Consider the following 26,438-nt stretch of genomic DNA (forward strand, 5'->3'; position numbering starts at 1 on the left):
TACTCTGGGCGAAATAAAGGCGTACAAGTCAATGGAATCGCACAACTACTTTACCAGCGGATGGGTGAAGAGCCTGTCTGCAAAAAAAACTTCGCGACCACGAATGTGATCGTGCTTGTAGAGGTAAGTTGAATCGTTCATCAAATTGACCCATTCGCCAGCCCTAATTAAGTTATCAAAAGCGATGCACGAACGCTGCTAAATCAACGAATGCGCTTAGTTATCATGCGAGCGTAGCGAGGTGCTCACGCGGTGGCGTGTTTTTCGATCGCGCCTCCCCTTTGCTGTCCGTTTTGTCATATACATAGAGGGACGTGTGTACGCGTGTGTGAACATAGTGCTAAGGGTTTTGTCACTGCATGCGGACCGTCATCGAGAGCAAGCCACATTCGGCTTCATGAACACGCATCGGCCTGTGCTCGGCGCCGTTCGGCCTCCGCTTGCCACTTTTCGTGACGCTGTTTTCCGCGCGCTTACATTTGAAGCGCCTGCATTTGAAGCTGTAGCCGAGTCGTAGAGACGGCGCCCAATCTGGGTTCGTCTCGTCGAACAACGCGGACGGCTTTCCTACGAACACAAGAGCATCCGTGTTAATTAGTGTCTTCATATCTTCTCTTTTTCGCTTGCCTGCTCCACACACACAAACTTTGGGGTTTTCTTCGTCGAAATTTGCACGCCTTATGTGCGCGAGCCAGGTCATACGACTGTTGGCGCTGGGCATTTTCGTACGCTCGCACTGGCCTTGAATAGCCTTTGGTATTCGAAAGAAGCTCGTACTATAGTGGGCTGCTTCTTTCTGCCCCAGCTGTCGCTACGGTTATAGCAGCCTACAACTGCGCATATAACGATAGTCAAGGGAAAAACTCGCTGGTGCGGCGAGGCAGCGCTGAGCAAGGTCTAACAGGTCTACCCGCTGTTCACCAATATGGCCAACTCGCTCCGAGCAGTGACGTCAAGTGACGTAGGTGCAAGCCATGTATATCAAACTAGCGAAACGGCCGCCAGCGCACCATGAGCGTAGCATGTAAATCGTGCTGTACATGACATACGTGTCATGATTTACATGTTATGACTTGTCATTTATGTTCGTCATAGTTACGCCATGCCAATTTTGGTACACATTCGATGAACCAAGCGACCAGGAGAGCACAAAGTCGTAGGCGGCTAGATAGATAGATAGATAGAAGATAGATAGATAGATAGATAGATAGAAGATAGATAGATAGATAGATAGATAGATAGATAGATAGCTAGATGCTAGATAGATAGATAGATAGATAGATAGATAGATAGATAGATAGATAGATAGATAGATAGATAGATAGATAGATAGATAGATAGATAGATAGATAGATAGATAGATAGATAGATAGATAGATAGATAGATACGCTCAAAGTCGCAGAAATTCGCTAAGATATGCTTCGCATTTAATAATAAATGCGCAGATGATGGATTTCTTAGCGCTGCTGATAGTCTTAACAATCTGTATCAATTCAAGCGAACACTCGCGATGCAACATAAAGGACATACACAGAAATTTTAACGCAACGCACGCTCTCGAGTGCCTCAAGTTTCATCTCACTTGGCGACTTCCCTAGGGAATTTCTGGGTACACGAAGACGCTAGTTTTGCTAACATTGGGCGATGTTTTGGTTAGTCTCGTGCGTGAAGACTATGCCAGCGTGCTTGGTCCTCTTCCTCGTGGGTAGTCTGCGCATGCGCAGCGGCGTCGACGAGGCGCGCGCCATGTTTTTTGGTGGCGAAAGCCAAAGCGCGACGACAGGAGCGGACTGAGTGACATCTGGTGTCGAAAGCTTGCAAATCCAATCTAGTGTAGCTAGAGTAGCAACTGTAGCGACGCTAGTGTAGCTTGATGAGTCATAGGAGTACGTATGTAATGTTCATTACATTGATATAAAGCGGATAGCCAACACTACAACCACAACTGACGTTAGGCAAGCACCACCACATGATGTTAGGCAACCGTTGATGTAATACAATCATTTACGATCTGTGTCGCGAGGTTGCTGGCTAAGGGTCGTTCCCGCACTCTTGTCAGCGTTTCTCTGCTACATTACAATCGCCAGCGATAACAAACGGTGTGTATTTCTTTTCTTTAACACACGCAAAGTGTCCTTTAGAGGCTTCAATGTCTGTGTTCGCTGTGCCCATGGGTTGATATAGACTGTGAATCACATGTGGCGCATGCCCGCACACCACAGGTCGTGGTATGCCTGCATGCGACACACGTGACGGCGGGAAGGGGTTTCATTATTTATGCCGCAGGCATGTCACGCTACTCATGTCATGGCCAGTGACTCGTGTTCGTTATGCGCTCACGTCCTCCGTGCCAGTTTGGTAGACGCTAAGTTTAAAGATACGACCGCGAGGGCGACATAGGCGGACGGACGGACGCACGGACACGTGCATGGATGGAGTTATGTTCGGGGGACGATTTCCCCAGTACGGATCAACGGTGACTAATCGCGGACGGCGCGTGACGGAAAAGTGGCGCTCGGAAGGGCCATTAGGCCGTTCGCCTCTACCCGCGCCTTTGTAGCCGAACCCCCGCGACCTTTTGTCGACCGCTCCTTTCACGGAGGAGTCACCCGTACGGTGGAAGCGATCTCCGGAGACTGACAACGTAAACAATGTGTCGCCGTCGCGACGGTCCTCACTGAAGGAGCACCGACGTGGTTTTGCAGTAATTGCAACAGGCGGCGGCATCTTGCTGCAGACAAGGTTCGAGACGGCATAGTAAACTGGGCACGTTGGTGTAGTTCATTTCAGTGTACGTTGACTGTGTATGTGATTGATGGCGTTTTAGTTGGCTTGCCGCATAGTGAGGGCAGCAAAGCGTGGGAACGCGGAAGCGGAGACACGTCTCTGAGAGAAACAAAGTTCTCTGCTTCATTGGTGGAGTATCAAAAAGGGTTGGTCCCGTAAGGGCGGTCTCAGACGAGACAGGGTGCATTTAAGGAAGAAATAGGAGAGGAGAGGGGGAGAGCTTGGTGCTCGACGGAGAGATTGCGGAGGGGACAGAGGTCGTGCTTGGCGCCGACTCTGATCCAGGGACGAAGGACTTAAGAGATATTCTCTTAGGGCTTGAACGCTTGGTGCGGGCCCAGCCCAGTTGTCGCGAGAGCTGTTCAGTGGCCGCCCCGGCCTTTGTTTTGTCATACAGTGTAAAAATGTGTAAATAAACTCAAGTTTACCAGGATCTGAACAACCGGGCCTGTCCAGTCCTTCAACGTGTCGCCACGATCATCCGAACCATCGGGATCACCTCCATCGACCCAAATTTAACTGGCGCAGTCGGCAGGATGACGTGGCGGCTTCCTGGAGGACAATGAGACATCCTGCAGTCCTGTGTATACACACACAAACCTAAGCAAAGAAAGGTGGGGCGGAGAACCAAAAAAAAAAAAGGTACCTCGGAACGGTGCATGCAAGTATGCAGTTCGAGAAGGCTGAACGTGAGACAACACCGAGTGCGGCAATCAACTGAGCTGCAGTCAAGATCGGCAGCGTCCTCTCCCCGGACATTGACACCTCACCCGGAGCGGCTGGTGACTGCTGGAGCGACGAGGATTGCGAGAGGCATCGCACGATCGACCGTCGTCCCAAACAAGAAGGCAGACACTGAACGGTACGAATACGTCCACGTACATTGGAAAGCGGCTCCCATGATCTGCTGACTGAGGCCTCGACGAGGAGCCAGCGTGGCGACGCAGCTACCGACAGAAATCACAGGTGGGTCCCTGTTCTGTTTTCTCCGGGAGCACCATGGCGACTAGGGTGACCAGAAGTCAGAGGGCAGATGGGACTAGTGAGAACCACGAGCTTGATCGTGATGAGCATCGGTAGATACTGATAGCGCACATGTGCGTGCTGTAGAAAGCGCCGATCCAGCTGTACAAGTTCGTGTAAAGGAGCTGGAAATAGAAGCGCTAAAGCTCCAAATCGAGCTGCAAAAATTGAAGCTTCAATCGCACGCGAGCAATGAAGTGGGGCGGAGTGACAGGTGTGGTTGGCGGCGGTATGCGGATCAGTTGCGAGCAGTTCTTCCGCCAATGCCGGTTTCCGATGAGCTCGTGCCGGCGTGGTTCCGGAGCGCTGAAAACATGCTGAGAAGCTGCGAGATCCCTGACGAGGTACAAGGCGCTATCATAGTGCCATTTTGAATGAAAATAGCCGCACATTGGTGGCAAATCGAGCTGAGAACCGAGTACTTTCATACCAGGAGGTTCGCGACCTCGTCCTGCATGAACTAAAGCTCACCCCTGAGGAGTACAAACGCCGCCTTTATGCCTGCCGGAAAGGAGATGAGACGTGGGGGCAGTTCGCCACAAGGCTCGAGATTTTACTAGATTATTATCTCCGCAGTAGAGAGATTAGTAGTGTTCAGGAGCTGCGGGCGTTGCTCATTTCAGACCGGGTCAAGCAGCTGATGCGCGAAGACATGCGCACATACGTGCTACAGCACGAGACCGCGGAATGGCTTAGACCTCATGACCTGGCGAAACTGGCGCAGAAATATGACGAGAGCACGAGTAATCGAAAGTCAGGTAAAACAGCCAACGGTAGTTCGAAGAATGGTGAAAGGTTCGATCGCCGCACGTCAGACAGGCTATCGCAGGGAAACGAAAGAACGGGTGTCCGATGCTATGCATGCGGCGAGAGCGGACACTATCGGTGGCAATGCTCGCAAACGACACCTCCACCCGCGGAACAGGGACAAGACCGTTTCCCTCCGGAGAGACTCGCCGCGAGGGTAGCATGTGAACCGGCGGTGGGAGAGCTTAATCCCCGAAAGGTGCTATGCCGGTGTGTCAAGATTAACATGGATCGAGTTGATAAGTGCGGGGCGCAAGTTCACCGCGTGCTTAGATTCAGGATCAGACATAACAGTGATCAGGAAGGCGTTAGTTCCGGAAGGGGCAAAACTACAGGGAGTAGGCAGAGTGAGTTTTGAGAGGGGCATTTGGGCAGGCTGTCCCCGTTGACCTGATGTACGTCCCTTTGGCACTGCATATCCCAGAAGGAGGTATTACTCCGGAGCTGATGGAACTGTGCGCGGTTACTGAGAAACTCGCGGAAGGAGTAGACGCTCTCTTACGCCGGACACGCTAAAGAAGCTTGAACAGCTTCAAAGAAACTCGCGGGAACTGGCGATTCATATTGTGAGGGCGGAGCGGAATTCCGCTGAGGAAGTTGATCACGAGGATGAAAAGAGTGCTCAGGAGACGCCGGAGCACCGGCAAGATTCAATGGGGTCGCGAACAGGACGGGTAACGGCGATGAGGCGGGTAATGAGATCTTCGTAAAAGAGCAACGGGAGGACAGCTCCCTGCGTTTGCCATGGGTGCAGGCGCGTGAGGGTACACACGGAATGTTCACAGAGGGTGAGTTATTGTTCCACCGGGAACTCTTGAACGGGAGGCAGTGTTACCAACTTGTCTTACCTGAAACACGTCGCAATGAAGTGCTGGTGCTCGCTCATGATGTACCTTCCGGTGGGCATTTTTCAGGAGGGAAAGCGAAAGAACGCGTTCGTAGTGCATTCTCTTGGCCAACAATGGCGGCGGACATTAAAAAGCCTTGTGACCTTGCCTTACCTGCCAGAAATTTGCGAATAGAAAGGTGGCCGATCGAGTGCCAATCACTTAATAAGTGTGCCGATGCCTTGTCGCGCTTTGTCAGTTTTTTCTTGTTTTTTTTTTTTAGATTAGCCAGACAGCGAGAGCATTGTGCCTATATGTTGACTAATTGCCATGGTGCTTCGAGGAATGTACAGTACAGGGTCCAACCTGCGAGTGACGTTCCAAACAGTGCGCGGGTGTGCCTGCTTGAGTGCATTTCCGTGTGTGTGTCGTGTGTAGTAACCCCCCCTCGTGCTATTATGCGTGACTTCATGTGTTTGACTGACCACAAACAATAGGGAAGGGGCCATCCGGCATGACGCTCGGTAGTGATGTTGGGGAATCTTCTATAACGTGTTTCGTGTTTAGTGTTTGTCTTTGTGCGATGTTATTTGCTTACTTGCCTAAGTGAGATGAAGCGTTGTCGGTGCCTTCCAATGTGAATACCCCCCCCCCCCCGCATGGAATTTTGAAGTTGAATGTACAACAAGCGTACATACAACATTCTTGGGTTGGAAGGAGTTATGTTCGGGGACGATTTCCCCAGTACGGATCAACGGTGACTAATCGCGGACGGCGCGTGACGGAAAAGGGGCGCTCGGAAGGGCCATTAGGCCGTTCGCCTCTACCCGCGCCTTTGTAGCCGAACCCCGCGACCTTTTGTCGACCGCTCCTTTCGCGGAGGAGTCACCCGTACGGTGGAAGCGATCTCACGGAGACTGACAACGTAAACAATGTGTCGCCGTCGCGACGGTCCTCACTGAAGGAGCACCGACGTGGTTTTGCAGTAATTGCAAACAGGCGGCGGCATCTTGCTGCAGACAAGGTTCGAGACGGCATAGTAAACTGGGCACGTTGGTGTAGTTCATTTCAGTGTACGTTGACTGTGTATGTGATTGATGGCGTTTTAGTTGGCTTGCCGCATAGTGAGGGCAGCAAAGCGTGGGAACGCGGAAGCGGAGACACGTCTCTGAGAGAAACAAAGTTCTCTGCTTCATTGGTGGAGTATCAAAAAGGGTTGGTCCCGTAAGGCGGTCTCAGACGAGACAGGGTGCATTTAAAGGAAGAAATAGGAGAGGAGAGGGGAGAGCTTGGTGCTCGACGGAGAGATTGCGGAGGGGACAGAGGTCGTGCTTGGCGCCGACTCTGATCCAGGGACGAAGGACTTAAGAGATATTCTCTTAAGGGCTTGAACGCTTGGTGCGGGCCCAGCCCAGTTGTCGCGAGAGCTGTTCAGTGGCCGCCCCGGCCTTTGTTTTGTCATACAGTGTAAAAATGTGTAAATAAACTCAAGTTTACCAGGATCTGAACAACCGGGCCTGTCCAGTCCTTCAACGTGTCGCCACGATCATCCGAACCATCGGGATCACCTCCATCGACCCAAATTTAACTGATGGATGGATGGATGGATGGATGGATGGATGGATGGATGGATGGATGGATGGATGGATGGATGGATGGATGGATGGATGGATGGATGGATGGGTGGATGGACAGAAATGGTCAAAGTGCCGTTGGTGCTATCAAGGGATGCTTCAGATTTAAGTTGTGCCCTCGAGCTTCTAATAAAATTCTTCTTAATAAAATTTTTGTTCATTAGAATGCTGAAACTCACACTGTTAGCGACAAAGTACACTTACGTCTAGCTCGCCTTACAACACAACTGCAAGCACTCCACTTTTTTAAAGAGAGTTAATCGTGTGATGTGTAATGTAAAACATGCATATCACATAATTTTGACCGCCAGAGCAGCGCCGGTGAGAGCGTACTTGTTCTGCCTATTAGCTAATAAATCGCAATATGGAACCATACATACAATCTAAACTCGTTTGCACATCTGAAACCTACGCATTTTAATGAAATAGTAGCGCATGGCACTCCACTTTTTTAAAGAGAGTTAATTGTAAACTTCTTATGTTTATTTCATTTCACATTGTTCGCCAAAATCCCCCATATCGTATACCAACTACAAATAGCTGCCTGCTGAGCATACACCTCTAATGATTCCTTCGTTTCAGTTCTCAAGACATCGCTGTGTTGATGTTAACCAAAATCATCCGCCTGGCGCTCAGATATATGCAGCATTTACTGCACAGCGTTACTATAGCGCTCAGCCTGGCAAAGATTGCAACACGTCCACAATATCACAGCTTCATCGAGTTCTATGAAGTGTGTTGGTAAGGGACTCTTCCAGAGTTGGCAAAAAGCACAAGCCACGTATACACTGCAATTTTTATCATTCGCGCTCAAACCATATTGCGTTATGCGATCGTAACATACCAACAAAATAAAATATTCATAACAGCTCGAACCGCCGCATAACAGCGACCGCACGTTTGATTGTGATGAACGGCGTGATCAGTGTTTGTACTGGTACTGTAAATTTGCTGAAGCCTGATTTTGATCTAGTAATGGAATACCTACCATGTCTACCATTTGTATTGGCCACGAGGTCGAACAGAGTCGGTACCTAGCGGCGGACGGACGAAGCCCCGAAGTGGGGATGCCGGTGGCCTGTCGCCGCTCCAGCAGCAGTGTGTGTTATGTTTGTTGTTCTAGAATTCACGATGAAAGTTGACGGGGACGATTTGGTCGACGTTGAGAAAGCTTATTCTTTCTTTTTTTTTTGTAATGGAAGTTCGTCAATTCAGTCGCATTTTTTTTAGTAGCGATGCGAAAAGCATTTGTTTAATGCGACCGCACCACATACGCTTGTCTCTTTTCAACGTGTTGTGAGACTAACATTTGTAATTCAGTGTCGCAGTACGCTTGCCTCTGAGCACAATTCTGACTTATGTCGAGGACTGCGTCACGTTTATCGTCGATGGCGACAAAGTTGTTGCGGAGGGCCACATCGCCGAATTCAGTGTCGTCTCTTCACGTGCTGCTCTGATGATGCCGTGTAAGGTTTCGCATTCGTGCTCCAGTCTTTCTGACTTATCCGAGCCTTTATGGCAATGCATTAGGAAAAGAAACAGCGCAAAAAAAAAAAAAGAATTAGGACAGCTTCGCATGCCAAGCCTGAAGTTAGGGCGGAGCTGGGCGGCCTTCTTTGTTTCTCCCTCTATCTCTCTATTTCTCGCTTGCTTCCTCTTACTTTCTTTTTTTTCTCTCTATTTCTTTCTCTCTCTTCCTTTGATTATCTCATTTTCTCTTTCTTCCTCATTTTGCCTTTCTTTCTATTTCTCTTTCTCATACTTTCTATGCCATGCTTGACTCCCTCCCTTTCTCCTTTCCCTCCTCCTGAACGTCACATCTTTCCTCCTAACCCTCTCTCTCCTTTCCCACCCCCTTGCTATAATATACTATAGAAGGCTACGCTATGCTATGCTATGCTATGCTGGCGTGCCTGGATAGCCGAGTGGTTAAGACGCTCGCCTTCGGATCGTGGGTACGCGGGTTTGAATCCCGCCTCGCCAAGAAGTTTTTTCTTTCTCTATCTGTTTCTCTATCTTTCTGTTTCTTTCTCTCTACCTGTACTCATTATGTCGCCCGTCAGAGTTCTTGCATCCCACGCCCAGGGTTGCCAATGACTTTCGAGTAAATGTCGCCAAACGACGAGCAGAAAGTCGCCAAAAGTCGCCATTTTTTACGAATTTCGCCAAAAAAGTCGCCATTCTAGATATGTGCGGCATATCCTAGTAATAAGAATTTCCACTGATGCATAGCCCCGTAGGAAACAGTGCCATTCAAAGCCCTTAAAGTATCTTGACATATCTCAATACCAGGCGCATCGCCCCTTCACCATGGGAGTGCTTGGTGCACCTGGTTCTCCGACTAGCCGCAAGATGTGCGCGGAGGCGCAAGTATGAAAGGATAAAACGCTCATGATATCCTTCCATCCCTGTCCGCTCGTTTCAAAGGTAAAAGTGTGGTAAACCTTAGGCGAAAGCCGCGAAGGCGTTGTTTGTAGACAGCTTTACATCCCCTCATATGAAAAAAAGGATTAACAGGTTTATTGAAAGTAGTAAGACAGAATTCTTACAGGTATCGTTCATTTGTGAGCCTTATGCCTTTCAGTGTGAGCTAATATGATACCGGACGCCACTGTCCCTTTCATATATAATCACTTATATCTACCTGCGTCAATCCAGTGCGTTATAATTGAACAGGTAGACATTGTAAAATGTTATATAGCAATTCTTTTCATTGCAAACGCTCACCGAGAACAGTAGAAAATGCCTGAATAAATAATTTTATATTGCACGAACACCCGCGTATACGCTTATCTTCGCTATACGAGCTCGATTAGGGGATACTGCAGCGGTGAATAGGTCGCCAAGCTATTCAGAATAGTTGGAGCTTTGGCGGAACAAATGGCCGGAACACATGACCAACCCGTCATCTAGCCCCTTCAGAAGCGAAACTTTAACGAAGCTCTGAAGCATCTAGATGAATCTAGATGAATTGAGTTAGAAGCATCTAGATGAATTGAGGAGATACACACGAGTTACAGGACGGACATAGTGAACGGCACGCAATGTGCATCTCAAAACCCAGAAAAATACAGAGAATAGTGCCGCTCATTCGTTGGGAAGGCACTGAGCTTAGGATGCATAAATCAGTAGAGACCTAAGCTGAAAATCGCCAAAAATTCGCCATGTCGCCATTCATAATTTTAGGTCGCCACGGGCCTCTCAAATTTGCCAATTTGGCGAAAAGTAGCCACCATTGGCAACCCTGCCCGCGCCGTACAAATCGGCGCACATGTTCTGGGAGCGAAGCAGATGAGTAAGAAGAGGACGAAGAGAGCGCGTGCCAGTTCACGAGATGATAATTTCTGTTCACCCGTCACGGACCAATGCTCGGCTCCTTACTCCGCTGTTAAAACGTACACGAAGCAACTCAGAACTAAGGGCGAGCGCTGGTTCTTGCGTTTATGTATATATATATATATATATATATATATATATATATATATATATATATATATATATATATATATATATATATATATATATATATTATATATATATATATATATATATATGTGTGTGTGTGTGTGTGTGTGTGTGTGTGTGTGTGTGTGTGTGTGTGTGTGTGTGTGTGTGTGTGTGTGTGTGTGTGTGTGTGTGTGTGTTCGTGCGTGTGTGTGTGTGCTGTTTTTTTTTTTTTTTCATAATGCAAGCGTACCAACTTGCCCAACCTTCCATCCTTCTTTCTGAAAATGCCTGCAAAATACGCGCATAACTATAGCATAACGCTGATGCAGTGCTGGACTGAGCTGGACGCTGTCGGTCTGTGCAATGCATGCCCACCACAACGAAAAAGAAAAAAAAAGAACACTAAATTTCTTGCACCGCGATATTTTTCACTTAGCTGATTTGTTTGTTTGTTCACTTGTTCGCGCTAAACAGACACGCGGCCAGACAGAGAAATTAAGCTGTGTCCGCCAGTTACACATCATGCGCACAGTGCGCAACTTGTATTGAAAACGCCCGCCGCCCGCCAACTTGCGCGAGTCGTCAGTTAGAGTAACTCTATCGTCAGTAGAATGGCAGCGCCATGCTACGGATGTTTACAGCAGGCACCACACGTGAGTAGAGTGAATCTGCTTGTGCTGCACTTGTTGTCGCTTTACTTGCCTCAATACATGTGCCTCAAGATCACTCAGAAAATAAAGTGTACTAGAGTAACACTGTGACATGGAATGACCTGTGGCGCATGCTGTCATGCCTATGGAACCTACAGGAAGCTCAAATATTCATCAACGTGGCAGTAGGACTACAAAAACAGTGTTCAACCACTAGCGCAAACACCGCGCCATCTGGTATGAAGAAAAGAGAGGCGACAACAACTTTCAAGATTGCCACCGCGCTTTAGTCTCCGAGGCAAAAACGTTGCATTCTTTCCTTGTAGATGGCGCCACATAAAAACGCGCTCGGTCAGCGCCGTCAGTTGTGTGCAGCGTCTTCATTGACAAGTAATGCGACATACATGCTTTGTAGCCAATGTGCAAGTCGATTAATTATATTGTTTATTTATACAATGCTGTTTGCCCAAGCGACACCTCTTATGCATGCAAATTAGGGAACGGGACGCGAAGTACTATCGGACGCGCGCACGGGGAAAGTCTTAGCAACGTCAAGGAAAACGAATACTGTGTATTTAATATCTAGTTCAAGAGTAAATTGTAGCGCATAACTTTGTACATTTGCGTATTGATAGCACGAAGGTCAAGGGCCTCAAGAATTATGGTTCGTTGTATATCAGAATGAAGCGCGCTTTCTAAACATTATTATGCGCGTTTGAAGAATATTGTTGCCTAGCTTGAGAAGTACAGAATCTTTAATTGTATATTTGTAGATTTGAAGGCCGTGTCAAATAAAAAACTTTCTTAGATGACGTCCTTGCGCAGCAACTAACTAATCACAAAACAGCGACGCGTCACCGAGCAAACACAAACCACATCACATGAAAGCCCGCGAACCGCGAACAGCCGAGGCTGTCGCTTCGGAGCGATCGACCGGCAAATCCCAAACCGAAACCTCCCCGACAGGCGTCGTGACGCGCGCGAGCTGCGACGCATGCGCAGCGCACCTGTTTGTGCGTACGTTTCAATGGATGTGCGTGCGTTTTCATCCGGGCATCGTAGCGCTGGTGCGAGGCGCGAAAGCAACCTCAACTTCTTCAAAATTACATCAGCGCATCGTAGCCGAAGTTCAGCGCGCTATCTCAGGTGAGTTGAGCACGCTCTTGTACCGAATTCATCGAATGGCGTCGTGGAACCCAGCCGCGACGCAGGTGGATACGGGCAAACCCGCGCTAACAGCGCGGCACCCAAGGTTGACATTCTGATGCAGATGCCTAGGCCTAGCGCCATTACTTGTGGCGGGAGACGTTTCGCTCTGCTGTGTTTTTTTCTGCCCGATCCGACGTGCACGGCCCGTATTCGACTTCGTCTCTCAACCGCGACCATCACGATAATCCGCGACGCCAGCACGACGCTATCTTTACGGGTCTCCGTTGCCTAGGAGCAAACGTTAGCAGTCTGGAGATTCAAAACTTTCGCCAAAACAAACAAACAAGCGTCGCAGCTGTTTCGGTCTGCTAGGACCAGTTTCCGCGGCGGACTTCCTACGGGCTGGCTTCGGGTGCCGTGGCGTGTTACGTCCCGCGTCGGATATTGTGAAAAAGAAAGGCTCATTTTCCTGCTCACAGTCGCGCCTGTTTGCGGAACGAGCGACGACTTCGGCGGGGGCTAAAACTTGGCGGCGCGTTGAAGGTAGGCGTTGCAGAGAGGGCCTCGGTTAGGTCGATGAGCGCGCTGTCTCGAAATCGATTCGTGTGGGGGGCTCCGCATAACGAGCGGAAGGTGTCTCGCTTTCACCTGGGGTGCCGCGATCGCGCTTTTGCATCGTGATTTGACGCCTCAGCATGCCTGCACGGGGGCAGGGCAACGCCGAAAGCGTCCAAAACGCGTGCGAAGTCTGGTGTGAGACGCGCGGAGCGTGTTTCGAAGTGGTGGTGGTTCGAGCGTCGACCTAAAAATAGCCTCCTCTATTTAGGCGGCGTGGGCCGGGGAAGCGTCGCTATGATCGGAATTTACGATTCCATACGCCGTAAAGGAGGGAGCGTTTCTTGTTCATGCCTTATGGTGTTCTGTTTGTGTGTTCTCTATTTTGTTTCTCTAGGTTTCTTGGGCGATCGTATTGTCCGAACGCCAGTGAACGCTCGCCAGCGCGTACACACGCTAATTGCGTTGGCGCGCGGTACACAGGTTGCTAGTGCCGATGAACTGGCTCGGCGCGCACGCGCGCTCCACAGTGAAATATTTAGTTGCGCCGTTATGTCCGCAGTGCGTGCGAGGAGCGAGAGAAAAAGATACAGCTGCTTGTTTTAAAAACATCTGTTTGAACTGTTAAACGCGCTGGATAGTTCGTGGCCTGCTTGGACGTTGACTCAGCTGGTGACTCATACGATGGCCGATTTCAAGGCGTTCCCGCCGCCCGGTATTGATGTCACCGCCTTGACGGATGGTGCCGCGCGTACGCTTTATACTGGGAGAACAAGGACTTGTGGCCTATAGTTTTAATCCGAGCAGCAGGCGTTGGTCACGTCACGCTCACGTCTGAGACTTGGCGGCTCTGGTTCTGCGAACATTGCTACTGACTCTGCTGACTCTGTAAATAACAACATAGTGTTTGTGGAGAACAGAAGTCATTCTGTTAAGTAGTAGCGTTAAGTTTTGCAACGGCCGTAAACTTTTTGTCCTGTTGCACCGCGCGCCTACACTTTGCCGTGGCCTGTTTGCAACAGGTGCAATACTTCACACCTCGCAGGGAACGCGGCGACGTGGCTGCTTTTAGAAACACGAAACATAGGGAGTTACCTGCATCGTTTGCCGTCTCACTTAGTGTAATTAGTAGAGAGCTGAAACCGATCTTGTAGTTATGCCTTGGTGAAGTTCAAGCCGACATTGTGCTGTGTGCGGAGTCTTAAAAATGCAGCCACCGTTGGCGCAGAAACGATCGGCGAGCATATAGCATTTAAACCGATCACTTCGCTCTGCCGTAGGTAGCATAAAAATTATGAATTATTTACCATAAAATACTTACCTTTTCGCTTATCACCATCTCGCCTGCAGCCTGTATATTTTATATTGACAGCTTGAAATATACTGTATAAAGTATGCGATTACAAAAGCGCTGTTCCTTGCAGCTAAATACCAAGCCGATGAACTTTCTTTTAAATGCTCGTTTGCACTATATGCACCTGCGGTGGAGTTTACTCTAGAAGTACAGCGCATGGAATGTTCCTCGGAAAAAAAGGCGTTACAAAATGCATGCAGGCGGTGTGACGTTTACTGTGTAGCGTTTACTGTGTATAAAGTATGCGATTACAAAAGCGCTGTGCAGCCTGACATTCTTTTTTTTTTTTAATTTTAAAAACGTTTGTGGAGATCGATAGGGTGCCGCTCTGTAGTAAAATGCGTACACTTCTATATCTCGCATGACGTACTCCACTAAGTGTGTACATTGTGTAAAAGCGTAAAAACGGCGGCACCCGAGTGCCACGAAAGACCTTCGGTTTCGGGGCTATCCATCGCGTCGAAAAGTGTGTGCTGCTATGTTTCTTTACGTTTTGTAAACCATATTTCGATAAAATCATGGCAGAATGCTCGTTTCGGCTGCTTACCCGTTACCCTGATGAGGACGTTGAGTGTGCGAGCGTCTCCACTAAAACAGCGTGCACGTGTGTTCGAAGAAGCTCAGTATTTCTTCAGCAACACAAAGTTCACTGAGACAGCCGTATATCCTCGAGACACTTCATGGCATGATTTTATGAATACGGGCCCAAGTTGTTTGATAACTGGGGTTCGCCATATATAGAGTATGACTGAAGCATACTTAAGGAAAGTTTCAGTGGTGTACTTCGGTGCGCCTCACTCTTGGAACAAGCCATTGTTCCTGACCGAAGGGGACCGTTTATGCTAAGACTGAATGCACGACTAAAGCGTATAGTACTTCGTTTTCACAGCACAAAGTGTGTATGTGTTCTAAGTGTCTGTACTCACATCACGAAACTGGCCAATAGCGCGGTAACAGGTTGCCAGCAGTCGACGAACGTCAACTTCGCGAAGTATCATTGGGTTTTGAACAAACCTGGCACGTCTAATCGCACCGTCCCGTCAGACGCGCGATGTATCCCGTATGCGCTTCTCGCCGTGTGGAAACAGCAGTGGTGATAAGATGCGTGTGTGCGCCGCATCTCGCATTCGTCGGGCCCCTTGTGCCGTGAAAAGCTTCGACTCCAGCTATCTATACGTAAACATCGAATCAGCGGGTACGCCTATCGCGCTCGCTAAACGCCCCCCCCATATTTTCAGCCGCTATCCACGGGATCCACGGCGCGGCCAACCATCAGCTCGCGTGCACCGACGGCGGGCGCAACCCGCTCAGCTGTTCGCCGCTACCTGCATGCGCTCGCGTGCTGACGGCGCGCTGTCGGCGCATGCGCGCGTCGGTCTCGTAAGCCCAGCGCAAACAAGATCGGTGGAGTGCGCTCGGAAACGCAGCGCGGAGTCGAAGGGACAGCACCGCAGGTTTGGGCAAGTCCGTGTTGCCACGCGGCGTGCGCAGGGTCATCCATTGAGCATCTCGGGAGGCCTCTGGCGACACATCGGTGAAGATGAGTAGCGTTGGTTGAAGTGAAGCGAAATGATAGTCTATCTGTGTGTTTGTTTGCTTGTTTGTTGTGAGCTCTAAATTCACTTAGGGCTTACCGCAAACAATCAATTATACTGCCGCTTCTCTTCACATTTACCACTGCTACTCATTTACATACTTTCGTGTATCCCGAGGGGCCTTCCACAAAAGAGCACCGTGCTCGTGTTTTTCTCTACTGATTGAGCTCACGTCTGGCTGATTTACCATACTCGTTGTCAACCAAAGCTTCCATATAAGCTCGACTATAGAAAAAAAAACCGCGGTCAACATGCCCTTCGATGTCAACCGTGTCAGCTGGAGCCCGCTCTTGGCTTTTTCTTTTCTTTTTTTTATGTCTGCTGATATAAACGCTGGGCTAATTGAAAAATAAAATGTTCTTGTTTTTAGCTGACATACTATTTTGCCTGAACACTGGCATCAGGACGTTCTATACAATATCTGCCCAGGGACGTTCTAGTTTCATCCTGACACGAGCGACACAACGTTAGGTCTGTATACGGGGAAAAGTCACCTTTGACCCCGTCTCTGAAGTTAGCAAACTTCAATGGCTCAGTCGCGCAACACAGTTTATATTGTGGTGTAGGCAAAACACAATCTAAACACGTGCAAATAAAGCAAGAAAAAACATCGAGCACGGGGCAAAACACGACTGTGACTGAAGGCCAGTGCCCCATTGATTGGCAGATTGAACTTCTCTCACAATTAATAGGTACGTTAGGACGGTTGCGTGCATTGATGTGACAATGAAGGGCACATACATCACCATTAGGCTGCAGTCAACGCGCTTTACTCGCCAACAATCGACTAAAACCGCATACGGCGAAGCGTCGCTGCGTACATTTGTATACGCGCCGCCGACCGCCTATCCACACAAACGCGGCGACGGTGCTGCCACCTATAGCCCGATCTCGCGTCGAATAGCTATAAGAGCCAAAGTAGGGGCTAGTTGAAGTAACAGCTGTGACAGTTCGTGATCGTCCTGTGTATACCTGTGCGTTCTTTTCGTGTGTCCTTCTTTGTGTTTGAGCAGCGCGCTGCAAGTGTCGAGCTGTGACCGTTGTTAGTTCGCACTCGCCTTGTGTGTTTTCTTTCCCTGAGTCCTTTGTGCTTGAGCAGCGCGCAGCAAGTTTCTAGCTGCTTACCGTTCTTCCTGTGATATTCTAATTTCTTGATATCGCATTCATTGCTTCGCCCTTGAGGCGAAACTCTGAGCTTTTTTTTTTTTTTAAGATTGTCACCTAATACTGAACGCGCATCATCACCACTGCGTTCTTCATTCGCGATGTTAGGCTCAATCTCGAAACTGTGTTGTTCCGTCGATTTTCAAGAAACGAGAGTGCACATTCGACGCAAGTTCTAGTTTTGTTATTGTTAATGGCAACGGCATTTCTGGCCAGTGGTAAGAGCCACAGTAATGTACACGGGATAGAAAGTGAGAGGAAACCTTCAACGTGCAAGTTAAAAAAAGTATGCACAAGATCAATTTTTTATCGCAAACATATGATACGCAAGAGCCTTTCTGGGTCATCGAATGGGGCCACAGACTACACGAGAAAGTCACAAAGAGATTGTGAAAAGCGGGCGTAATTGTTTCCCTGCATGCTTCGGGAATGACAACCGCGAGATTACAAAACTGAGGAGATAGAGAAAAAGAAATTATGAGGCTGTTGTTGTTTGCTAGTCGTTTGTGTCACGCCATGATGTAAAACGCGTACACATTCCTAATTAATTGAGCAAAAGAGGTCGAACGAACTAACGTTTCTCTCCTGCATGGAGTCGCATGAAGAGAAAAACGTTGATCGATAGTTTGAGGGCGCACAGAAGGAAAGAGACGCGCGTTGTGGCGCAATTTTTAAAGGTTCTCCTGCGTTGGGCGAAAGTGTTTGGCGTCAGTGTAGCAAGTTATTATGAATGGAGGTATGCACGACGAACAGAGTGAGCGAAATTATTAAGCTGTCCCCCCAGGAGTCCCTGCAGGTTAAGCCGTCGCTGTCAGGAAAGTGTCGCAATTGTTTTTTTGTTTGCTTTCCATGGTGAAGCTAGATTACTCGTACGCCCACATGGGTTGGTCAAGAGTCTGATGTAATGAGGAGACCTCGTTTACATCTAGCTGAAGCTAAACGAAGTGATTAGGAAATAATCACAGTAATGAAAACAAAATCAAGTATACCACTGACTTAACTATAACTTTGCCTTGAAGTTGATAGTAAGTGAAGCTTTGTCCATCGCTTTCTTTCATTTCTGCGTGATATAATTCTGCACTGATTGACACAGGCCTTCTTAAATATGTGTTCATCCAACTTTCTTTTCTCGGAAGAAGAGAAAAGAAGGTTGCATGAGCACATATTTAACATTTACCCGATTATGCGCGGCTCAGTTCTTCCTGTTTTTCGTTCGTAAGTGAATTTGCCATTGGCAATTACAGGTTTCGCTTATGACATGTCTAGCACCCTTGATTGGCTAAAATTTTCGCTTAGGAGCAGTTTATAAAGTAAGACGCTCTCTTTCTATTTCTTCCTTTCTATTTATTTATTTGTTTGTTTATTTATTTATTTATTTATTTATTATTTTTTCCAAATCGGGGTCTAGGTGCGTATAGTGTCAGGTACTTCGAAGCTCCTGTCGAATAACGCATTATGTTCGGGAGCACATCGGCGCACTTTTTTTCTGAGGGCACCTATAATTTTCTTTCTCCTCGGTTATCGTGTACCGCTTTGGCCCTGTCTTGTAGGACAAGTGCACATGCGCCAGTGCACTCGTAAGTCTGTCTGAAATAACACGAAGAGCCCACGCTTGGCGCTTCGCGTATAAGCGTGCACGGGCAGGTACACGCAGCACGTCCGCACCTTGCAGCGACGGTGCCATCGAAGCGTCACATCCGGCCTGCATCCGGCGTATAATGTGTCATCCCAGATAGCCCCGCTCTCGCGCAGCGTCCCGCGGAGACGACACCGCTGTGACACGTCGTACATATATATAGTGTACGTGCGGACTCCCATCCAGCTCCCGATCGCGAAGCAGAAATGCAATAGGTTTGCGAGTGTTTGTTTGTTTGTTTGTTTTGTGTGTGCTTGCGTGCTTGCTTGATTCTGTAGGGTAGAATGAACAAGGGTTGACTCCATTCTTCAGGAAAGATCGTCAATCAGTCCACCGTTCAGTCATTCAGTTCTTTCATCAGGACTGCAGAATCCAGTATTACTGGTGAGCCAGTGACTCAGCCATACCACTAGACACTCAATCAATCAATCCATCAATCAATCAATCAATTCGTCGACCATTCAGCACTCTTTGTGGCCGAGTGCAGTGCTTCGTCACATGTCAGTGCAGGCCGCTTACGCGCGCTATGTACGTTGGTTCAATGTCTTCTATCTCCCCTCTCTCATTATGTTACTTGATTTTAATTGTAGTAGTAGAAAACATTATTTTTGTTCGTTTTGCTCGTGAAGTCCCAGAGGGTGGAGCCCTCAATCCAGGGCCCCATTCGCTGCTGCTGTCCGGCTGGCCCGGTCAGTCAGTCTTCGCTGGTCGTCCAGGGCTGCGATGGAAAGAGCGGCTTACCGTGTACCGCGGAGCCGTGCTCCATAAAGCCCCTCCATACATGCTCACGTTCCCCGCCTATAGGTTATGTCGACCTCACCTCACCCCCTTCCTGTCTACTAGTGAGCACATTCAGCACATAATAGGATCGTTAAGTGTACGTCACTTGGAAGAGAAAGCAATGTTCCGTCTACCTCGGTATCTGATGCGCGACTGTCCACTGAGGCGCACCTCCTTGCACAGCCGTTGATTGGACCGACTTCCATAGCCCCTTTTTCTTCGCCTTCTTCGAGCTACTTTTCGTGTAGCGTTCGATGAACTCCGCACCTTGTGATAAGGTTCTGTCGCTACTTTCCGGGCGCCGCATAGTATAAACGCGCCCGATCTCACGTCGGTGATGATGTACTGGGCAGAATTCACGGAAGATTCACGGTTTACCGATGAACCTCCGCAGCTTCGCCCACTCATCATCATTCACTCCGTGGATATGCTGTGATTTTTTCGTGCATTCACCGAGTTCGCGCTGTATATAGATGTTCTGTGTGCAGGCTATTCGACGCTGTGCATGTTATAGTAGAGACCTTTCGAGGACTTTGTATATGGGTCCAACGCCGCGTGTACCGTTCTGCGCATGCGCCATTGTACCACCCCACCCCCACCCCTACTTTTGCTCTGCTTTGTGTTGCCTTTGTCACTCTGTAAGCAGGCGCCATGCAGCCGTCTTTGTATTCTTGTACCATAGGTTTGTTTGTTTGTTTTTCTAAAGGGCTCCGAAGAATATATAGGAGCTTTGTTTTCGTAGCGTACGTGGTGCAACTTAACGGCCACGGTGGTGGAGTACCTGCGCAACGGGCGGTATCCTATAGGTAATGCGTAGTTCTGCTTTCGTGCGGGTTGCTTCGGATATAGGTCTCAGCACTTTTCGTGCGCATACCTCATACTTTCGTGAGAGCCCAAGCCACTCATTCTGAGCGCGGTCGCTCTGCATCGGTCAACGCAGAAAGGTCGTAATCAAAGGCTCGGCAAAACTGTAAGCATGCACGACAGCTTCGTCGCCTCATTTTCTCCTACTTTTCTTTTTAAATCCTCCCCTGCTCACCCATTTATTTGATCCTGCGTCGCCGGCCTTCTAGCGGGCATGATGTAAGAGATGTAACTATTGTCGAGGAACCTACAAATAAACCTTAGCCACACTTCCTTGGTGGTCGGTAGGATCTTAGGCCGGTGCTTGAAGCTGCTTGTAGTATTCTCATGATCGTTGAACACTGCCATGTTTATAACTAGAAGTTGCTGTTACGCTTCTGGCTGCGCCATTTTGTTTTTCTTGTAATTTGTTCCTTCTTCCATAACCCTATCTTCCTCAGTGCTGAGAACGCTCCTAGACAAGCACTGCTATAGGCTGCAAGAGAGCCCCCCTCCCCTTAATACTTTGCTTTATGCACTGCGTACTGATCGCAAGGGCCTCAACGCTCCGTGAGTCTAATCTGATCCGTGGAGGAGAGAACCTCCAGAGCTAAGCATTTCGAAGTGCGGTGGTTGGTAATATTGCGCCTATATGCTCGGGAGGGAGTCGGGACAGCCCGAGTGCGGCGAACGAGTTCTCCGAGGGCTCGCAGACAGAGTCGCCGTCGTCGACACAGCGAGGATACCAGAGTGGGCGTGGGGGTGCGACCTAGCGGGCGCGAACGAGGACATGCCGCGGACGCCGGTTGCTGCTGCGCGTGCCGCGGATGGCGCTACGGCGTTTGCGGCGGTCGTGCCGCCGCTACCTCGGCGTGGCCGCACGCCGACGTCGTCGCCTACACGAGCAGGGCGAGGGATCTCGCGTGTGTTGTGTGTAATGCCCGCTGCGTGCACTCCCCGGGTTGTGTATAACAGCTTGCCGGCGGCGTATTTTGGGACAGAGATTAGGTTCCTCGTCGTCGTCGTCACCCCCAGCCCCTCCTCTCCGCCGTTTATCGTCGCAGCTGCTCTCTCAGCGAGTTGTCTCTCCTTTTTTTCCTTCTTGACTGGCTTGTTTTTCGCGCGCTGTGCCTGCGCGAGCGAGCTCCTCGAGAGGGAGAGAGGCTCATCTCGTAGGCACCCTTGCTGTCGCGGCACAACTGTCTCGCTGCGTGGGGCGCGCGTTGTTTGTCGCTGCGCCTCCCCTTCGCATGCTGGCATCTCGCGCTCGCCGACGGAGCTTCCGCTGATGCGGCTGCTCCTTATCTTATCAGCGCTCGTTCACCCGCAGCCGAGGTGTTCAGCGATACAGCGGAGGACCTCCGCGAAAGGTGTGAAATATCGGCCCTGTTTGTCACCCAAATAACGGGGGCCTGCACACTCTCTTTTCGTCTCTTATTTTTCCCCCCATCATCGTCATCTTTTATTTCAAGTTCTGTTAGTACATGAAAATACACAGCACTGGCGAGACTCATAGCCGTTGACTAGTGTGTAATTAAATATGCAATTACATGAACAGATTGTGTTGACGAAATACACTTCAATGAGAACATGAGAAAGACAGACGAAGAAAAGAACCATATTTATGTTAAGACAAATACGAGTATCTGGAGATGATACTATTCCTCTATGTGACCATTCATGCGGAGCTAACGAGCCGTAACGGATTTCCTTAGGTTGGGCTTGAAAACTCGGTCCCCATGGCTGCTTTGTGATATCTGTAGAGCAGGTTCTCTTAACGCTCGATCGCACCCGCGTTTAGAGCACGCATCCTTAACTTTGACCCCGCTTATCACCTGTAGGCGCGATCGGCACAGGGACTGCGGGGGACTGCGGGATCGGTGATGCGACAGCTGATGGCGAGCAAGCATGCGATAAGGACAGGTCGTACGCTATGGTCGTTCGGTCCACCTGTCTCGCGGTACCGCCGCGAAAGCCAACGTTTCGGCGAGTGGTCTTGTCTTGTTCAATTAAGGCAGCACATTTGCCACACTGAAGAATACATCACTTGCCGAAACGTTGGCTGCAGCGACGCACAGTCCTCGAGGATTTTTCATCTTTTCAGACCCTTCCGTCATCTCCTGAATTTTTGCATTGTTTGGTCTGCCCAAAGGAAGGTTTAATAATTTCTTTACGTACCCGTCGCGGACATTGTGGACATAGACAAGCGGTCATTTCTTCTGGCGAAAGGAGGCCGATGTCTACGAGTGTCTTAGCAGAGTGTCTTATGTAGCAGAACAAACACTTTCGCTATAAGGAAAACATCGCTTTGCCAGCGGCTGCGAACTCGTAGGGGTACGTCAAAGCGTGCGCGAATATTTACGCTATCCACCTGTGTAATTTTACTGTTGGACGCATCATTGAGGGTGACAAAATAGGGTGAGTTAAATAACACCTCTACAGAACAGCACGTACGCACGCTCTTCCGTTTCGGGTGGCACTTTTCCGCCTTTCGCGGGCTTCTTTCAGGCTTGAGAGAGAGAAAAAAAATTATGCAGCACGTGTAGAACAACGAAAACCAGGATCCGGAGTTTTTACACATGGCTTGCAATGTTGACATTGACACTTTTTTCTTTGTTAGAAAAGTTCATTAATTAATAACTAAATACGAATATTTTCGAAACGCAAGAAATTCACTGTGGCTAAAACGACGGCAAAAAAGAAAACAATGTTGCGTTTCTTCTTCTTCCTCAGTTACTACATATCTGATGCAGTTTTCGCTCTTACTATAGTGGCTATTCGTCTCCGTAGGCGTTCAACACAACCGCTAAACTCGCTCGGCTTCCTCCAGGACGCCCGTGTACCTTCTGGCAAGAGAAACCTCCGCGCACAAGCGAGCAGCCCGCGCGCTTGTCTGTGCGTGCGGAACTGCGTGTGAGCATTGTGCGTCGTATGGCGCGATACCAGCCTCGAGCAGCAGCAGCAGTTGTCGCAACGTGCGTATAATTGAGCCGGGGCTGCTCCGGCAGCCACGGAACCGGAGAAGTAGGCCACGAGCGCGTTGCGCAGAGAGCACGTGTCGCTCCGTTGTCGGCGCGGGGTGGGGGGTTGGTGGCAGCAGCACTTTTCGTGCGAGGACAACGGTCGAGACGGCAGAGCAGCACGCAACGCCCGAAACGAGGGTTCTCGCTTGCGCCGGACGTCGCCGTCGAAACAGAGGCCGTCACCAGGCGGAGGTGGTGCCTAGGACTCGTTTACCGCGATGTGCAGCAGCAGTACGGTCCCTAGAATATAGCAGCAGAGTTGCAGCAGAAACGAGCGAAAATGCGCATTTACCGGAAGAACGGATGACTTCATTACCTAAGTCTATTCATCTGCGTTAAATGGGGGATTGATTGATTGATTGATTGATTGATTGATTGATTGATTGATTGATTGATTGATTGATATGTTTGCCCTGTATATACTTGGCCTTGGAATCGTGTATGAGTGGAAAGAGAGCATTGTCATCCACCTGACTGCGGTACGAGCATAACTTCATAGGAAGCTGTAGCTTCGTACTAGCCACACTCGTGGGTTCGTGCCGCAGCCGGCTGAGTTGGTTTCCTGTCTGCATACGTGTACTTCGGTTTCAATCCGCCTCTTTCACGGTGCCATGGCACATATGCGCCCTTCCCCTATAGCGGAAAGGTCGCGCGACGGCCTTGCTAATGATAACCCTGCTGCGTCCAGTAGGTGGTTTTACAGCAGAGCTGCTGTGGTCGAGGTTCGCCGTGTGTCGTAGATAGAAAATTATCATCATGAACCGGCACGCGCTCAATGACGGCCCAAGCATTCTGTACAGATCTGCTTAACAAGGGAAGCTGAAACTTGCCCACCAGCTCTGCTGTGACCCAGCATTGCGAGACTTGGTGCAAGCTGCGCTCTTCGGTTTAAATCGACATCGTCTCCCACGGAGCACACCACAGAAATGTTGAATCAGAACCGATCGACACACGCGAGGGCGTTGTCAGCTGGGACGTCACTACTTCCGTTACGTTTCCGTTACGGACGGAGAAGTTGCGTTGAGAAGGCTAAGAGAGCGCGCGAACGCGTCGTGGGACAGCTGGTCTCTGCCGCCCGTCGTCCTGTTGCGCGAGCCCGGTATTGATCAGGGAAAGATGAAGGATCGATGAAGGACCGCCGCAGGGGGGCTTCTTGCTCTGCTGCGCCTTTCCCGTCGGCAGGGACGCTCTCGCTTGCCGTAACACAAGTGGAGTCGACTACGTTAGCCAGCGCGCTTGGATGCGTGTGCACGTACGAGTCACGGATGGTATGACTGAGTGAAAGAAGGGAATCTTGAGGCCTCGTTTATTTGTTTGATACAACCTTGATGAAAACCAACAGATAATGAAGCCAAGGAAGGTATAGGGGACGTTAATTGCATTGTTTGGAGTGTATTGTGGTAATTATTATAGAGGTGTGAAGAAAGTAAAGTGGACGAAAAGACAACTTGCCACCGGCAGGGGACCCTGCAACCTTCGGCTAACGCTCCCGATGCTCTACCAGTTGAGCTATGTAGGCGGTTGACCCTCTCGTCCACTTATCGGGTATATATATATATGTCTCTGCCGGCGGCAAGTGGTCTTTTCGTCCGCTTTCTTCACTTTCTTCATCGTGTGCTGCATAGTTGCCGCCGCCGCCGCGGGATGCCGCTACGTGGCCGCGCGCTCGCTCGTGGTCACACATTTTCTTTCGAAGAAAAGAAAATGCTCGAGGTCCTGACGTGCGCTCACGAACGGTCGCAGTTTCTTGCCCCCTTGTCACCCCCCCCCCCCCCCCCCCCCCCCCGCCTGCGTAGCTTTCAGCGCGCTCGCTGGTACGAAAGGAGTGAAAAAGCGCTTCAAGCGTGCGACAAAAAAAAAAAAAAACTCACAGGGTCCTTTATGCATTCACCTAAGGCGACTCGGAAGGCGGAAGCCATCTTTTTCTTCAGTCGATGTACTTAAAGCCCCTCTAGAGGGGCTTTAGAGGGGTTTTAGATGTATTGATCCTGTCCCACCATTCTCCGAGCTTTGTGTACCGTAGCTTTTCACTGCCTCCATGATCGGCACATCTTTGACCAAGCTACGATGTCTTGTGATGACGGCGTCATGTGACGTTACGCCAAATTTGTGACGTCATTGCGTGATGATTTTTTTTTTTTTTTTTGCATTACTCGTGTTGTGCCCGAGGCCGCCGACGCGGGACGCCGACGGTCAATTTGCGGGTTTGATGAGAGGCATCTAAGGCTTTCGCCATAGTAACTGTACTGCGCTCGTACTTGACGGATTGTAAAAATTTTTGCGGCAGTCGATTCGTGAGGCAATGAACTACATGAATCAAGTCGATCGATGATTACTTGGGAAAGTATTGCAGGGCCCCTTTAAGAAGAACCCCAAGCCACCCGACGGGCCGACGCATAGCAACGAGGACGTGAGTTCTATGCAAAACGTCAACATCTCTTTCAGGGAACGAGCGAAGCCCGCTGCGCTTCTCTCGGCGCATCGCCGGACGGGATTAAACCGCGCGCGTTCGCGCGGGCCCAGCGTAGCGTTAGAGTAGCGTGTTCGAAAGCGCGCAGAGTAGAGAGGCGCGCACAGTGGAGGCGAGAGCGCAAAGCGAAACAAACTTCGATCTCGCGGCGACCGCGGCGGGGCGCCGCCATCCGCGGAAGCAGCGCTCTCTCGCGCGATGGGGTTTGCGCGGTGGCCGCTGCGATCGGGCTCGCCGGGAGGTTAGGGGCCCTCCTTTGGCGCGAGCAGTGACGGCAATGACGCTGCCCTGCTAGCTGCCCCGGGGCGGCGTAATCGCGGTGTCGTGCGTATTGATCGCCGCCCACGCTCGCACGCACACGCCGCGCTGTCTCCTTCCTCCGATAGATGACGGGAGGGGGGGGGGGGTTTGGCGCGCGCGTGAGGAGAGAAACAGCATGGGCGCGAAAACGTGTACGTTGGCGGATGGGTGGGTGGGCGCGCGTGCATCGACCACGCGAAGGGTCGTTGTCGATTTCGGCGCTGCGGAGCCGCGATGGGCTCTGCATTCGTCGCAAGAGCTGGGCCGGCCATTCATACAGGACTAGCAGGCTGAACGAGTCTCTTTTTGGAAGATCGTGGACGGCACAAAATTATCAAGAATTCACTTTCATTTGCATGTCGAAAGTCCTGGTCAGCAATGCCAGAAGCACCA

The 26,438-nt window shown here is 49.9% G+C and overlaps 1 protein-coding gene across 1 annotated transcript in view; it reads left to right on the top strand.

Moving 5' to 3' along the window:
• The first annotated feature begins 12,101 nt into the window (after positions 1-12,101).
• Positions 12,102-26,438, top strand: part of LOC119394007 (CTD small phosphatase-like protein 2) — a 45,777-nt gene continuing 31,440 nt past the window's right edge. Inside the window, exon 1 of the mRNA XM_037661217.2 lies at positions 12,102-12,322. The gene's annotated coding sequence lies outside the window, so the exon portion shown is untranslated. The remainder of the gene's footprint in view (positions 12,323-26,438) is intronic.

The sequence above is a fragment of the Rhipicephalus sanguineus genome, chromosome 5 (genome assembly GCF_013339695.2).
Source record: "Rhipicephalus sanguineus isolate Rsan-2018 chromosome 5, BIME_Rsan_1.4, whole genome shotgun sequence".
Taxonomy (NCBI): Eukaryota; Metazoa; Arthropoda; class Arachnida; order Ixodida; family Ixodidae; genus Rhipicephalus; species Rhipicephalus sanguineus.